Source organism: Alligator mississippiensis, chromosome 7 (assembly GCF_030867095.1).
Source record: "Alligator mississippiensis isolate rAllMis1 chromosome 7, rAllMis1, whole genome shotgun sequence".
NCBI lineage: Eukaryota > Metazoa > Chordata > Crocodylia > Alligatoridae > Alligator > Alligator mississippiensis.
The window spans coordinates 64,008,158-64,023,153 of NC_081830.1; the positions used below are offsets into that span (position 1 = coordinate 64,008,158).

Genomic DNA, 14,996 nt, shown 5'->3' on the forward strand with positions numbered 1-14,996 from the left:
GGTTCAAGTTACAAATGAATTAATTATCAACTCTCAACTCATTTATAACTACAAGTGGATAACATCTATCTAACACCAGTTAAACATTCTAATCTTGTTAAAGCTAATATAGAGGGGAAATCCAAGACAACAAAAGGATGACTGCTATTTGTCTTTTCATTCTGGAGGATAAGTAATGAAAAGTAGAAGTAAAATATTGCTGAGTGTTGTAGTCATACTTTCCTGAATACTTCTGAGCATGCTTAGATGTCATGGAGAACAGAACATGCATACTTTGAAGTAGTCTCTTTGGGAGCTCAAGAGCCAGAGTTTTACCTTGCCTTTACCTTACCATGTTGTAGATGTAAAATGCTCACAGAAAAAAAAATATGTATTTTGAAATGATCAGACATTTCTGAATGCATAAATGACATCCTGTAGCTAGACAGCTACTAGGCCAGATTCTTAGCAAGTGTAAATTGGCATCACTCTACTGAAGTCTTTAAATCACCTGAGGATTTGTTTCAATAAATCCATTGTACTGTCTCAGGATGAATACTTTTTCTCAGAAATTTTTTATAGTGAGGACAAAATTCTGCTCTTAGATGCTTCCCTTGTACTATAATCACTGTCTTAAGTCTTGTTCATCTCAGTTTAACTATATGTACATTGGAATTCCCACAAGGCCAGGTATCTTAAGTAATTTATAATGTCACTTACAAAGTAATTTCATTGAACTTTTGGGGGTGTAGACAATGATACCCACCTCACTGTAAAGCATATCAAAGGAATTATAGCACCAAAATCAAGGACTCAAAAGTTCAGAAATGCCAGAACAAAGTTTGCTTTTTCAGCAAACTTTTCAGATTTTTCAGACTTTTAACTTGGCCAAATCTGAGACACTTCATAAAGAAGGCAGACAGCATATCCTTGATATAAGAGTGATCCCCTGCCAAATTCAAGTCTATGCCCCATTGAAAAGAGGCATTACATTTTCTCAATGAAACTGTTTTCAGTTGTTTTTTAATAGAAGCCAAACATGTGAGTTTTTTCCCCTCCTAACGTTATTCTTGGAAATAGCTGAACAACTTTTGATTTTAAAAAAGGAATGATTAGACAAGGTAAGCATTTAGCATGAATAATGTTAGCACAAATGGTTGAAGTTCAGCAAAGTTCTAAGCAACTGAGACTAGGTATAATGAGGGGCAAGGCCCAGTAACTTTAGTCAGAGACAGTGCTAAAAATACTGTAATGATGTTATTTAAGTGAACTGGTGAATGTGTATAGCCATAATTTTGTGACTGCCTCTTTCTATATCTCAGTTCTCTCTCTAGTGCAGCTTCATTGACTCTATTTGTAAATAAGTCTAATGGACTCATATGAGCTCTGATTTGGGCTCATGAACCTTGTAACCTTCACTGCCTTTCTGTTTTTTTGTGTCCACAGCTGCCAGGCTCTTACTAGTGTTTTGATACAAGGACATTACACTACAGATTTTCTCTTTTTTGACAGCTTAATTAAAAACATTTATAAATAAAAAGTTTTTGCATAGTTCACAGGGCCCATATCATCAGCACTGAATGCAAATCTAGTGAAGCAGGAAAAGAGTACAATTATGTCAGCTGTAAGATGTGTCCAAATGTGTGTTTGTTTTCATTAAGACTGTTACTGTATAAAACACTCAACCTATCAGAAGACAGCTGGAACTAGCAAAAAATAAAAATGGGGGAATATGTTATCAAAAAGAAAAAGACTTTTAAAATTAAACATTGTAATGAAAAGAGCTCATCATCAGGGATAACTCCTACTACCATAATGTAAAGCTTTGGCCACAGTGACAGTATTTTAAAGCCCACAATGACAGTACCTTAAAGCTTCATGAATATCCTACTTTGGAACCACTTAAGCAGGGTAGTTTTTTGCTTAGTCTCAAATTTCACAAATTTTACCAAAAAACCCCCAAACTTATACGGCTGCTGGTTTAAAAAAAAACAAAACAAAAAAAACATAAGATCAAATACAAAATCATTTGATGAATGGATATTTTGGCCTTAGTGCTAGACATAGTATTGAGTGCTTCCTTTACAAAACAGAGATTTGAGTAAGGTGTACCATACTCATAGAGATCTGGATTTCAAAGACTTCAAACACCAGGGCACATTTGGCACATCAGTGACATAGGCAAATTGCAAAATTCAGACGAGATACATGTCTAGGTTTCAATTTTGGGTTCAAGTTAGATGAAGATTTCAGTTCTGATGGAAACTCATCTTTGCTGGTTTTCTTACACTGAAGTATATATTGTCCAAATACCTGAGGTAGTTTCTGTTGTACTAAAATGGGCCAAATTCATCTTTAGGTAGAAGGGGCCAATATAAAACTGTGGTACCCTTATAAATTAACTACCACATGATAATTGTGTTATCAACGCCTTAAAAGCAGCACAGAATACACATATTTTATTATCTGTGAATTATTATTGTATTGCATTAAATCGGAAAGAAATCCCATTTTCTATTTTGGTTTGTTACGTACCTAAGATGGCACTGTAAGCTATAAATTATCATTAGCATACTACTTTAAAAGCCAAAGCTTGTTTTCCTTGGTAATAACTGCATTCATGGATGTCAGAATACCCCCCTGGGGAACTGCATGTTCTTACTAGAGCTACGGGTGTTTTGTTTAAGCAATAGCTTCCAGGCATATTGGAAATATGAGGTAGCAACTATGTATCACATGCTGGGTATATACAGAGGACATACACCATGATGTTTATTTAGAGCACTGCAGGGCTCTTTTCCTGCTGAGGTTTACAATGTGCCTAGAAGGAGTATTGTATTCAAAGCTGAATTTTTACAGAGAACAACAACTTTGAAAGGGATTCCGTTATAAAATGCTTCAGTATTTCCACAGCAAGGAGCTTTACAAAAAGCCAAGATTTTATGCACATTGTACAGGAAATAATGCTTTTAGTGGCTTTAGTAATTGCCTTTCTTGGCTGCATCACTTTCTTGTGGTCATAGGTTTGCATATTTTGGGAAGAATAAGATACTCACTGAAAAACTAAACCTGTTGACCAGATGTTGATTAAAATGACACCCAACCTGATTTATTTTCTCTTGAGTATTGTCCTGACTAAGAGAATGGACTAAATCCAAGATCTTAATATATTTGATGTAATCCTCACCAAGGATTTCTTTAATGTCTAGCATGTGGTCTTCCATGTTTTAGTTCTGTACAATTACAGTTAGATGGGAAAGGGGAATGGTTCACTCTGTAACTCCTATTCTGCAAATGTCGACTCCTGAGCATAACATTTGTTACCTTCAATTGTCCTAGAGTCAAAACCGGCAAAAGGGCAAGTTCACATCACTTGTGACATGATGAAATGCTAAATTCCCACTGGTTAAATGAGCTATCAAAAATGACTGATAATTTATCATACCTTCTTGTAGACTTCAGAAATCTTCTCGACACATTGAATACTTCTGGCATTTAATTTAATGTGTGGGTAAAATAATCTTCCTCTTGGTGTCAGTTTTTTAAGGAAAAACTGACATACTTCTGGAATTGAAAAGGAAACATTTTATCTTGCTCTGTTTTTAAAATTCATCCAATTGCCTCTATTCTGTGAATATGTGCAAGTGCTTGAAGGAGAAGTAGACAAAACAGTGAGACTTTTAGCTTTAATGAAGAGTATGTTATTCTAGCCATGGTCCCACTTTGTTAATAGGAGTAAATATTCACAATGCAAGGTACCATTCAATATGAAGCAACAGCGGTTTGGTCTCTAATGAGGAAATGATCTTATCTGAGGTTATTATCCCCAAACCAAAGTAATATTTAGCACTAGATCTACTACAAGCATTGTTTGTTTTGTTTTGTTGTCTTATGTCACGTGTTCTTGTTTACTCTTCAGGTATTTTCTTTTTTACTCCACTTTAGTTCAGATTTCATTAGACTGTATGGAACAGAAAACTAAATTCTGGCTTGAAAAATATGCAAAAAGGTTAATACTTGTTTTACCTTGTGCACATATAAATAGTAAACTGAGGACATTAATATTAATGTGCTTCTGGCTTTTTCCTAAGCTATCTGGCAAGCACTGAGCAGGGGCTGCTTGAGTGTCAATGTGTTTTCCCCCCAGATGACTTTTAGGCTAGATACAGACATCCAGGGAGGTTAGGGAGAGGTCCAATTGCATTAAAATGCAATTGTCCCCCAAGCAAACTTAGTTTGCCCAGGTGAGGCCCTTACACTTGGATCCCTAGTAAGGCTGATCTAAGTGCAAACTTTACAAAAGTTCCAGGAGGACTAGATCAGCCAAAAAATGGCCTACTAGATCTAAATTGACTATATCTTGGTGGTAGTCTGACTTAGATTGGGTCCAATGAGACCAATCTAACTGAACTCTGTAAACGTTTCAAGTGCAGCCCTGAAGCTGAGAAAGCCCAGCCACTGGCCCTAGCACCAAGGCTGTGCTTTTCCTATCCAACCTCTGAGCACCAAGCTATTTTTAGCCTCCCCTAGCTCCTCACCCTACCCCCAGATGAATAATCCCACTTCTCAAGCCTGTCAAACGGCACAGTACAGTAAGCTACTCACCTGCCAATTTTACCGGGGTCTGCTGGTGCCAGGAGCTAATGGAAAGAAGTTGGGATGAGGGGAGGGGCAGGTAGGATGGCAGGGGGCTTGGTTTCCTGGGGGGGAGTTTGTTCATCTGGGGGTAGGGAGAAATGGGGAGCTATAAATATCCCCTGGTCTAGGGGGGAGAGAACCCCCCCAACCCTGCCAAACTCATACCATGGAGCTGCCAGCCCCATCAATCCCACTGATCGCCCAACAAAGCCAGCAGCTCCCCCAATCCACCTATCACTCCCCCCTATCCCAACTTCATTCAGGTTCCTAGGACCGGTGAACACTGATAAAACTGGCCCTAAGAGCAGTTTGAAGGATTGAAGGCAGTTCAGCAGAAACCCATCCCAATCCCACCAATCCCCTTCCCCCCAAACCCACCATGGATCCCACTAGCTCCCCAATCCTGCCAAAATTTGGTTGACCCACCAGCCCCCCTGTGAACCCTATTAACCCCGTGGATCCCCACCACCCCCCCTTCAGACCTGCTAGCCCCCTCCCGCGTTCCCCACCTCCTAGCCTTCTATCCCAATTTACCTAAGATTGGGTGGCCATTTTTAACTTTAACCTCCCCCTAACTTCCACAAATGTCTGTACATACCTTTAGTCTTAACTTCTTGAAATGGTATCAGAAAGATTAGGCAGCATTTCAAAATTAAGTCAGGCTGAAGTTAGAAATGATTTCTGTTTCCTTTACCAGCATGAAATTTGCTCCATCAGTTCTTTATTAACTCTCTCTCTCTCTTCAGCTGATAACAATCTACAGTGTGTTTTGTCTATTAGCCTCAATATGAGCAATGTATATTGAAATGTCAGGTTTAATTGTAAGTGCTAATGCTGTATCTGTTAGAAATGGAAATTAGAATGTTGGTTTTTAAACCTTTAATATTCGTGTTTTTTAGAACTGTTTAAGCTGTGGTTGGAAATGCCTCCATTTTGGGGGCTTGGAACAGTAATAAGGGGTTGATGTTGCCTGCAGATTACACCTATGTATCTGGCTGTGAAGCGACTTGTAAGTGCACAACACAGGTATATTTGAGACAAATTATTTGCACATATTTGTCTCAGAATGGAGTTTTGAAGACACCAGTGTTCAGGTTAGAAACAAGATCTTGGCTGTCAAAAGGAGAGAAGTCAGGGAGAAGGAGTAGAAAGCTCTAGCAGGTGCTTTAAAATACCATGTTCATATTTATAGTTCAAACCATTTATTTACAGAAATAGGAAAAATCCTGGTTCTGCTGAAGTCAATATGAGTGTTACCACTTTATTGGTCCATGATTTTAAATGTAGGATTTAAAAGTTTTATGACCAGACATTTCAAAACACTCATAAAATAAAACTCGTTTCTCAGGTTTTGATAACAGCGTAGAATTTGGAGGCTTTCAAATTCAAAGAAATCTTTTAATAATATCAATGATAGTTGCATTTTGAAAATATTTATAAATTTGATTATAGTAGAGTTTGTTTAAATACTTATAACTCGTATAAATTAGTTATAATTATATGTTAAGGTATAATTAGTGTATCATGATATTATTAGAATATAACAATAATAAGGGAAATAAAAATGCACCACATTTTTTTTTTTGTAGAAATTCAGACACCCAAAGACCTCAACAGTTTTTTAATTAAAACCTCACTTTGGAGAAAGATCATTTTTTCTATGAAAAAAATAATTGTAAACGTTTTGATTAACTGTAAATCTAAGTGGCTACAGTTAGAATCCCTCCAACTCTTATTTGGCACAAAAAATTATGTTCTCAGTTTAAAATGGAACGCACTAGGTCTGGGGGCTGGGAATGATCTCAGATCTCTTGCCTGTCCAGCCAGAATAGCTGTGCATGCTGCAAAGGGATGTCTTCAGGGACTGTTCATTATTTTTGTTTTATATCTGTAGGTCAAGCAATGGACAAGGTACTTTTTAAAATGATGTAATGGAGAATGCAATTTCAGCTGTTGTTTTGCTCATATCCTCTTGATGGCTTGCTATAGAGTGGAACTGAATCCAAAAAGGATGATGTTACCTTCAGTTGTATCTCCCGGGTGAGCTTTGTGTTGGTGCAAACTGTTAGCTGTGAGGATGTGAAAACAGGGCAAAGCTAGCTCACACATCTACACCCACAGGTTGGCTGCAAGCTAGGGGCAGAGTCAGGATTTACTCTTATTTGAGAGCTGTAAACTTTTGTTTGGAGCCTGGCTCAACAAGGGACCCCAAGGAGTAGTGTAGAGTGGCATCTTGGGTAGGACTCAAAAGTTCTACTACTGGCTACATCCTTCAGTTTTCCAGTGCCCCCAAGGGAGCTAAAGTAGCCAAAGCAAAACAGTGCCTATCTCTCCATGCCCAAGGATCCCTTCCCTAATATTTCCCACAGGAAATATTCAGTTCTCAGAACAGTCACTGGGCTGGCGAATAACCTTGTTTTTGCCCTTATATTTGACCTAGAAATATAGGGTGGGATGGCAAGAGGCAGGGAGAAAGAGGGGAGACAGCCCCATAACCCAGGAAGGAAAGCTATCTTTAATTGTTGACTTTCTTTTTGGAGAGGGGAGTTTCTCTCTGGCAGAAAGTCAAATGGAGCTAGGGAGTCAGCCAGGGACTTAGGTCTCTTGGCAGGACAGAAATATGTTTTGGAAAATTCTGCCAGAAGTCTTTGGTTTCTCTGTTATTCTGAGATTGTGTGTGTAGCTATTGCTGATACAGAGGCAAATTCTGAGCTTGATTCACCCCTGCTGTCTATTTATAAAGAAAAAAGTATCAAAATGATAGGGCAGCTTCACCAGTACTTATTACCCAGACAGAGAACCAAGGCCTCTTTTTACTGAAAACAAATGTTAGGATTTTTCATTTGAATTTCTAAACAATGTAGGTCTTTTCTTCCCTAAGCATGGCCATGATCTGCTATATGAAGGCTGATAAAAGATGTATTTTCCTATTGAATATCTTTACCTTCTTATCAGGAGAAAGGAAACTAAAACAGAAAAGAAACAACAATAACAATGCATAGATTTAGAAACATAAAGTTGATGTTCCAAGCTTCTCTGAGTACAAATTAAGCCATTTTTTCCAATTCTTTCTTCTTCTCTTTCTCTCTGACAAGCAGGATTACTATACCATTTTAGTGGAAATGGATTATGCATGATTCAGTGCACCTGTGTTTGAGAATTGTACTCTCTGTCATTAGCTAGAGTACATTAAGTTGTTTTAACTGGCTAGTTAATTTTCACTAGTTTGAGACTTGCTGGATTGTTTTTATTAGGCTCGGATAATTTGTTTAAAAGTAGCTTAGTGTAGTTAGGGCTTGTTTCATTAATTGATTGGCTGAAAGCTTTGCTGCTTGTTGTGTTCTCATTGATTCCTAGTATTTTTAATTTGTTCAAGTGCTTCATTTGTAAACTCTTGGTGAGCTCCAAATCCTGAGCTATTATGGAAACACTGCCAACCTTTTTTCTCTGAATGGGTTCCATTATTAACTTGAGATCGAATCTATCCTCTTCATTTTACAAGGGAATTTCCTTTGCATTATGTTACAGAATTGATTTAATAGAATAGCACAGGACTGTCCAGCTGGCAGCCTCTGAAGGGTTAATTTGAAGCCCCTGGGCTCCCACCCATCTACTGCTCCCCACATTGTTCTAGCTTAGTGGTTGTCAATTGGGGGTACGTGTACCCCTAGGAGTACTTAAAAGGTTCATAAGAGTCACGGGGGGGGGGGGGGGGGGGGGCTCTCGCCACTGCATGCACCCTGGCAGAGGCCCGGGGGCCACATGCCTCCATGATCTGTGCATGGGGCAAAGGCGGCTGCTGTTGTGTGCTGGGCTATGCGTGCTGCTGCAGCTGCACCAGGAGCAGTGCAATGCCACATGTGTCCTGCCACTGGGTGGGCAGGGGCACAGCACAGCACAGTGGTAGCAGACACGTGTGGTCACACCAGTCCTGGGGCAGCTGCAGTGGTGCACAAAGCCCAGCATGCAGTGGCAGCCACCTCTCCCCAAATCTGTGTGGGGCAGGCATATGCCCCCCCAGGCCTCCACCAGGGTGTACGCAGCAGCGGAAGCTCCCCCTTGTCCCTGGACAAGCCACCCGGGCTCCAGTTGTCCCACAACCTGGCCCGGCAAAGGCCCCATTCACCCCCATCCCCCCAAATAATTTTAATATTAATGGGTATGAGCTGAAACTTTGAGACAGAAGGAGTGCACTTGTTAAAAAAGGTCGACAACCCCTGTTCTAGCTGTTCTCTGGGCTCTTTCTTTCTCCTCCAACTTAGGTGTGGAGTAAAGTTGAGGACAGTATTATCTTATGACAGAATAATTAACTGCAGTTAAAAATAAGTGTAGACTGACCACAGGTGTAAATGGCACCCAGTTAGCCCAGCCAGCAGGGGGCCAGACTCCTGCCTGCTGCCTGGCCACACAGCTCCACACTTTCAGCACCCTCTTGTTTCAGCCAGCCCCTCTGCTACCTGACACTGCCAACTAGAGCCTAGGGCACAGCAGAGCAGGCGCAGCCTGTACTGCTCTACCTCAGTGTAAATTGCTGTTGTTCTGGGTGCACATGTAGACACTGTGCCCAGGAGTAGTTTACTGCTCTGTAGCTTATTGCTTCATGTAATGGCCCCTGTTGAGCCCTTGTAGCAAAACTCCCAGTTTTTCTTTTCTTTATTTTAAAATGCATTCCCTCCCCTTTCCCCAACCATTTCTGACTTTCTCTCTCCCTCTCTGTTCCCTGTAGATAACTGTAAGTGAGCCCAGACTTAGGATGAGCTTTAAACATTTTTATTTTGGTAGCAGGTTTTTGGTTTTGGATATCCACCATTTTATATTGTATTATTATTAGGTTTGTATTAATTTTTACTGTTGTATATTGTATTATTATTTTTTGTATTGATTTTTATTGTTTCATATGCCTATTGTATGGTTTAGACCTGTGTTTGTAAGTGAACCAAAGTCATGTCAAGTTTCCATTTTATATGTCAAGTCTCCATCTTCTATCCTCTGCCCGGGCATCCCATGTTGCAACTGTATGAGTCATGTACCCCTCCCATGTAAATTGGTTCCCCGATGAATGAGTGTGATTGCGAATAATTGAACTACAATGGTAGCAGGCCTCTACTGAATGGCCTGTAATGACTGGGCCATCACTTTGCATTGATTCACTCAGGAATCACAGACCTCACCCAGGAACAGAGACAAGACCAGCATTTGAAAGACTAAGGACCCTGCAAAACCAGCAACTCTCACCATTACAGACATCTGAAACTGCACATTCCTGCATGGAGCACACATGCTCAGTACACCAGGGGCTGACCCTTGCCTGGGCATGCCTCCTGTCACTCACACAAGGTCTGCCCCTATAAAAAGAGGCAGTGAAGACAGACCCAGTGGGAATGCCATTTCCATCTGGACCAGCACCATGCCACACCACCTATCCATCCAGAGGTCTTGCCGGTGACCCTCCTCTGAACAACACCTACTGGACAAGGACCCCTTCCAGTCTGAATAGGTAGATATTACCTGCACACCTCCTCCTACAATTAAGACTCTCTCTCTCTCTTGCCTCCTGGACTTCAGTGGACTTCAGCCCCTGCACCAAGCCTCTTTAACCCCTGCTGCCATTGTGGGTGGGTGGGTAGATGCAAGGGAATCAATTTGGCATTGTGTCACCATCTCCCCTGTTCAATAACACCACTGTCATTTGCAAACCCGAGTTAGGTCATGTTTTACTGAATCCCAGGCCCTTCCCTATCTTAAATTCCAGCCTCATTCTCTCTCTCTCAGCTCCAGTCCCTACCCTCTCTGCTAGTTTTCTGATCTCCTCCCAATTCCATCTCCCCTTTTCTGCCACCTCTCAGCCTTCCCTTCCTTTCCTGATGTCCCTGCTGCCTGCTGCTTTTCCTGCTGTCCCTCTCTCTGTTTTCAGGCTTCCCCCGCACCTTCTGTAATCCCCCCCAGCTTCCTAGCTCCACTTAGCTGTCTTGCAGTTCACTCCAGCAGCTGGAGCCTTGCTCCAGCTTCCAGCACCTACTACTTCTCTAGCTGCCACGGAGCCATCCTCTGGCTCCCCACACCCAGAGCCCCTCCTTAACACCCACACTTTCCCTTAGTCTCATTTTTCCCTCCCCCCATCTACTTTTTCAGCTTCCCCGTACTTCTGGCTCCAGACCCAGCCTCTGTGCCAGCATGCTTCCCTGTTCTGCAGGCTTTAGGTGTTGTCTTTTAATCAATTAAGATCAATTAACCTAAAGTTACCCCCAAGCCACAGTTCTTCAGTCCAGACCCATCTAGTCTACCAGTTCTAATCCCAGTCCCGGTGACTTTCATTTCCAGTAACTTTAACTCCCTACACTTCTGCTTTCTTACCTTAACCTTTCCCCAGGTATCCCAAGTACACCAAGCACATGCATACATACACATCACAACACCCCAACTTAGGAACTTACTTGTGTGTATGTGTATGAATTAGTGAATAGACATATATATATACATATATGGATATCAGTGTGTGTGTGTGTGGTATATGAATTAGTAATCCACGTATGTGTATTGGATATGCAGGTATTGGTAACTGGTAACTGATTCTGTCTAAATGTGGTGTGTGTAGTGTGTATGGGCTTAAAATGGTGATAGGTGTGCATGAACCTAGACTGGTTATTTTGAACATGTGTTCCTAGTGTGAGTGTGATATATATGGCATTGTGTGCATGATATATGAATTAGTGATCTGTGTCTGACTTTTGGGGTGTATAGTGTATGTGTTTAAATTGGTGATAGATATGCATGTGCCTAGGCTGGTTTGGATGTGTGTGTACCTGAGCTGGTGGTATGCGTGTATATGCACCTAACTGATTTGTGTGTTTGTATATGTGCAATTGTGTCACACCCTCCTGTCTAACAGCGCAATATTTAGATCCTGAGAGTTGGCCTGACCCCTCAAGACAACACCCTGTTGCAATAGGATGAAGCATGACTATCAGGGAGATAGAGTACATTACCTGTATGGGGAGGGAAGAAAATAAAACAGTGCAGTGCAGACTAGTTCAATATTATTAATTCATGCCAGAGGTCCACAGCTGGAGTCCACTGAAAGGGAACCACCCTGGTTGGTTCTGGTCACTGAACCAAAAGTTAAAATCCCAGAGGTCAGATGGACCTGGTGCCCGGAGAGGGGCCACAGGCAGGAGCAGAGGCTCATGCACACAACACATACGTGTGGCAATTTACTAGACTCCCAGTCAGAGAGCTAGCTCAGATTGCTTGAAGGAAAAGATGGAGGAACTTACCTCAAGCCAGGAGTCAATGCAGGAGCATTGAACATGGGCCAGATAAGAAGGCAACCTGGTGAGTGTAACACTTCTTGGCAATTACCTGTGGGGAACAGAGAAGAGAGAGCATTGGAGGGAACAGCCTCAAAGGAGCAGTTTCCTGTTGGTGGGAGGGAGGACCTGGGAGCCTAGCCAAAAACACTATTAGACTGGCATAAGCTCACCGCTATGATGTCTTGGGGATGAGATGTTATTGCAGTGAGGCCAGAAAGGCAGACCTCCCAATTTTTATTTTCTCTTCTGCAATTTTTCTTTAACATCAAAGATGTGACAGGTGAGTACAAAAGAGGACAAGTGGCTATTGGGTGGCCCTGCTGCAGGTCTACTGTACAGTAGCCTCAAACTACCACACTTCAAATTAACTACACTTGTAGATGCACCCTGTATATTTTATACAGATTGTAATCATTGCTCCTGTAAAACTCAAATGTGGCTTGTACCACAAGGAGAGTAGTAAGAGCAGTTTGTACTGGTCTTTAAAGTAGAGACCACTCCTTTAAATTTAAAAACAAGGGCAACGTTGGACCTGTGCTAAGCCAGGTGGGACAGTTGACTACCAATACCCAGGAAAAAGCCAACTTGCTAAATGGGTATTTTGTGTTGGTCTTTCACCAGTCCCATGGGATGCCCCTGCTCATTATGGGATGGGAAGAACTGGGTGAGGGAGATTCCTTACCCTCCATCAATGCTGACCGTGTGAAGGAACACCTTGAGAGGCTGGATACCTTCAAGTCAGCCAGCCCTGACATCTTACACCCCAGAGTACTCAAGGAGCTGGCAAGCATCATAGCTCAGCCCCTGGCACGGATCTTTGAGAACTCTTGGTGCTCTGGTGACATGTCCGATGATTGGAAGAAGGCCAATGTGGAGCCTATCTTCAAGAAAGGGAGAAAAGTGGATCCAGCAAACTACAGGTCAGCCTGACCTCTATCCCAGGGAAGTTCCTAGAAAAGATTGTCAAAGAGACCATTCTCAGCAGACTGGCTGATAACAAAATACTGAGGGATAGCCAGCACAGGTTTGTCACAGGTAGGTCTTGCTTGACCAATCTTAATTCCTTTTACAACCAGGTGACCTATCACCTGGACAAGGGTGAAGAGATTGATGTCTATGGCAAAGCGGGGCTCCCTGCCTAGCCACAGTGCTAGGTTCCCCACTTGCCATTGGGCACACCACCCACCTGACTCGTCTGCCACACCTTGTTCTTAATTAATTAAGTTGTTAATCAAGGCGGGAGGCTGCCCATTTTATGCCCTGATGCCAAGGGTGCTATCTGCAGCTCCAAACCTCCCCTACACTGCAGCCCATGTCTCGCAGATGGCATCCAGATGTTACAGTGCTCCTGGCCTACAGCCGGACCAAGCTTAGGTTGCGCCGTCAGCCCTCGGTTACACACACATTCATACTGCCCTCCTCTCACTAGGGCCACTCTCACTCCACCCTCTCTTACAGGGACTCTTTCGTATATCAACGACTCATCCTGCCTTGCTCCCTCTTGGAGCGGGTCCCTTAGGCCATAGGCTTAACTAATCCATCGCTTGGGTGGCAGACGTACCATCTTTTGGGCCTCTCCCATAACCCTCACCAGTGTAGTGGCCAGTCAATTACCCAACCAGGTCTAAGCTTACTCTGGTCCTTTCCAGGGGCAACTCTATACATATTAACATACTGGGCACTCAGCCCTCTGGTTTTCCTTCCCCCCCCCCCCACTGAGGTTCTTCATCTCCTCCCTCACCAGGGCATTCTTATCCACTCACTCAGAGCTCCACACTGCCCCCCTCACTTGGGGCCATGGGGCTTCACTCCCTGGTGGGCTCAGGTGGCCGTAGTCATGCCTGACCCCCCACTCTCCCTCCTCGGGGTCTCTTGGGGTCTTGCACCCCACATAGGGCTCAGGTGGCCACAGCCGTGCCTGGCCCCCACTCTCCCTCCTTGGGGTCTCTCGGGGTCTTGCACCTCACACAGGGCTCAGGTGGCCTCAGCCATGCCTGGCCCCCACTCTCCCTCCTCAGGGTCTCTTGGGGTTTTGCACCCCACAGGGCTCAGGTGGCCTTAGCCATGCCTGGCCCCCAACTCCCTCTGGTGTTATGCAACCCACCTGAAGGTGAGGGGCAGGGTTAAGGTGCCCCTACCCGCCTTTCACCGGGGTGATAACTGGCCTTGCATATCCTGGGGGCTCCCATGCCACTGAGAGCCCCACCAGGCTACCCACTCCCAGCAGGGTGCAGTTTTAGGTCATGCCCAGGACCAGGAGCCTCCAATCCATCCCCTACAGCTCCTGCCCTTACTTCCAGGATGTTATAGAGCCTTGCAGCAAGACAATGTTACTACCTGCCCAGCCAGTAGGGACCTGAGATCTTTATACAGTCAGCCAGAGATCTAAAATGGCTACCTTAATCAAGCACCTGCTTGCTGCTTAGCTACAGTCTTAAAGTGGCAGGTACCCACAGTGCCCTGCCACACACCTTCCCCCTAAAAATGGTACGTGGGGGAGGTTTCCCCTACTGCTCCTCCAAAGCAGGCTGTCCTCAAAGCCAGTGAGAGCCTGCAAGTGATGAGCACCTCAAAGGTGCTCTGCCACACACCTCCCCCCCTTAAAATGAGATTTGGTGGCTTCACTTGGCTCCTGCAGCCCCTGCCACATGGTGAGCACCCCAAAGGTGCTCTGCCACAATGTCATATATCTTGACTTTAAAAAAGCCTTCTATCTGTTATCCCATGATCACCTTTTAGCAAAACTGGCCAACTGCAGGCTTGATTTCACCACGGTCCGATGGCTGGGGAATTGGCTCCGTGGTCAGACCCAGAGGGTGGTTGTTGATGGAAGTCAATTGTCGTGTTGTGCTGTGACCAGTGGGGTCCCTCAAGGCTCTGCCCTTGGGCCTATATTATTCAACAACTTCATTAATGATGTGGACATTGGCATCAGAAGTGGACTGACCAAGTTCACCAATGACACCAAACTTTGGGGTAAAACATCCACACCTGAGGACAGGAGGGTGATCCAGGCTGACTTTGACAGGCTCAGGAAATGGGTGGATGAGAATCTGATGGTGTTTAAGA

At 43.4% G+C, this 14,996-nt stretch overlaps 1 long non-coding RNA gene across 2 annotated transcripts in view; it reads left to right on the forward strand.

Annotated features, from left to right (window-relative positions):
- Nucleotides 1-12,306, forward strand: part of LOC109284174 (uncharacterized) — a 97,974-nt gene extending 85,668 nt beyond the window's left edge. For both annotated transcript variants that reach the window (XR_009463488.1, XR_009463489.1), the window contains one exon: nucleotides 9,773-12,306. This is a non-coding gene — a long non-coding RNA (uncharacterized LOC109284174). The remainder of the gene's footprint in view (nucleotides 1-9,772) is intronic.
- Nucleotides 12,307-14,996: the final 2,690 nt, after the last annotated feature.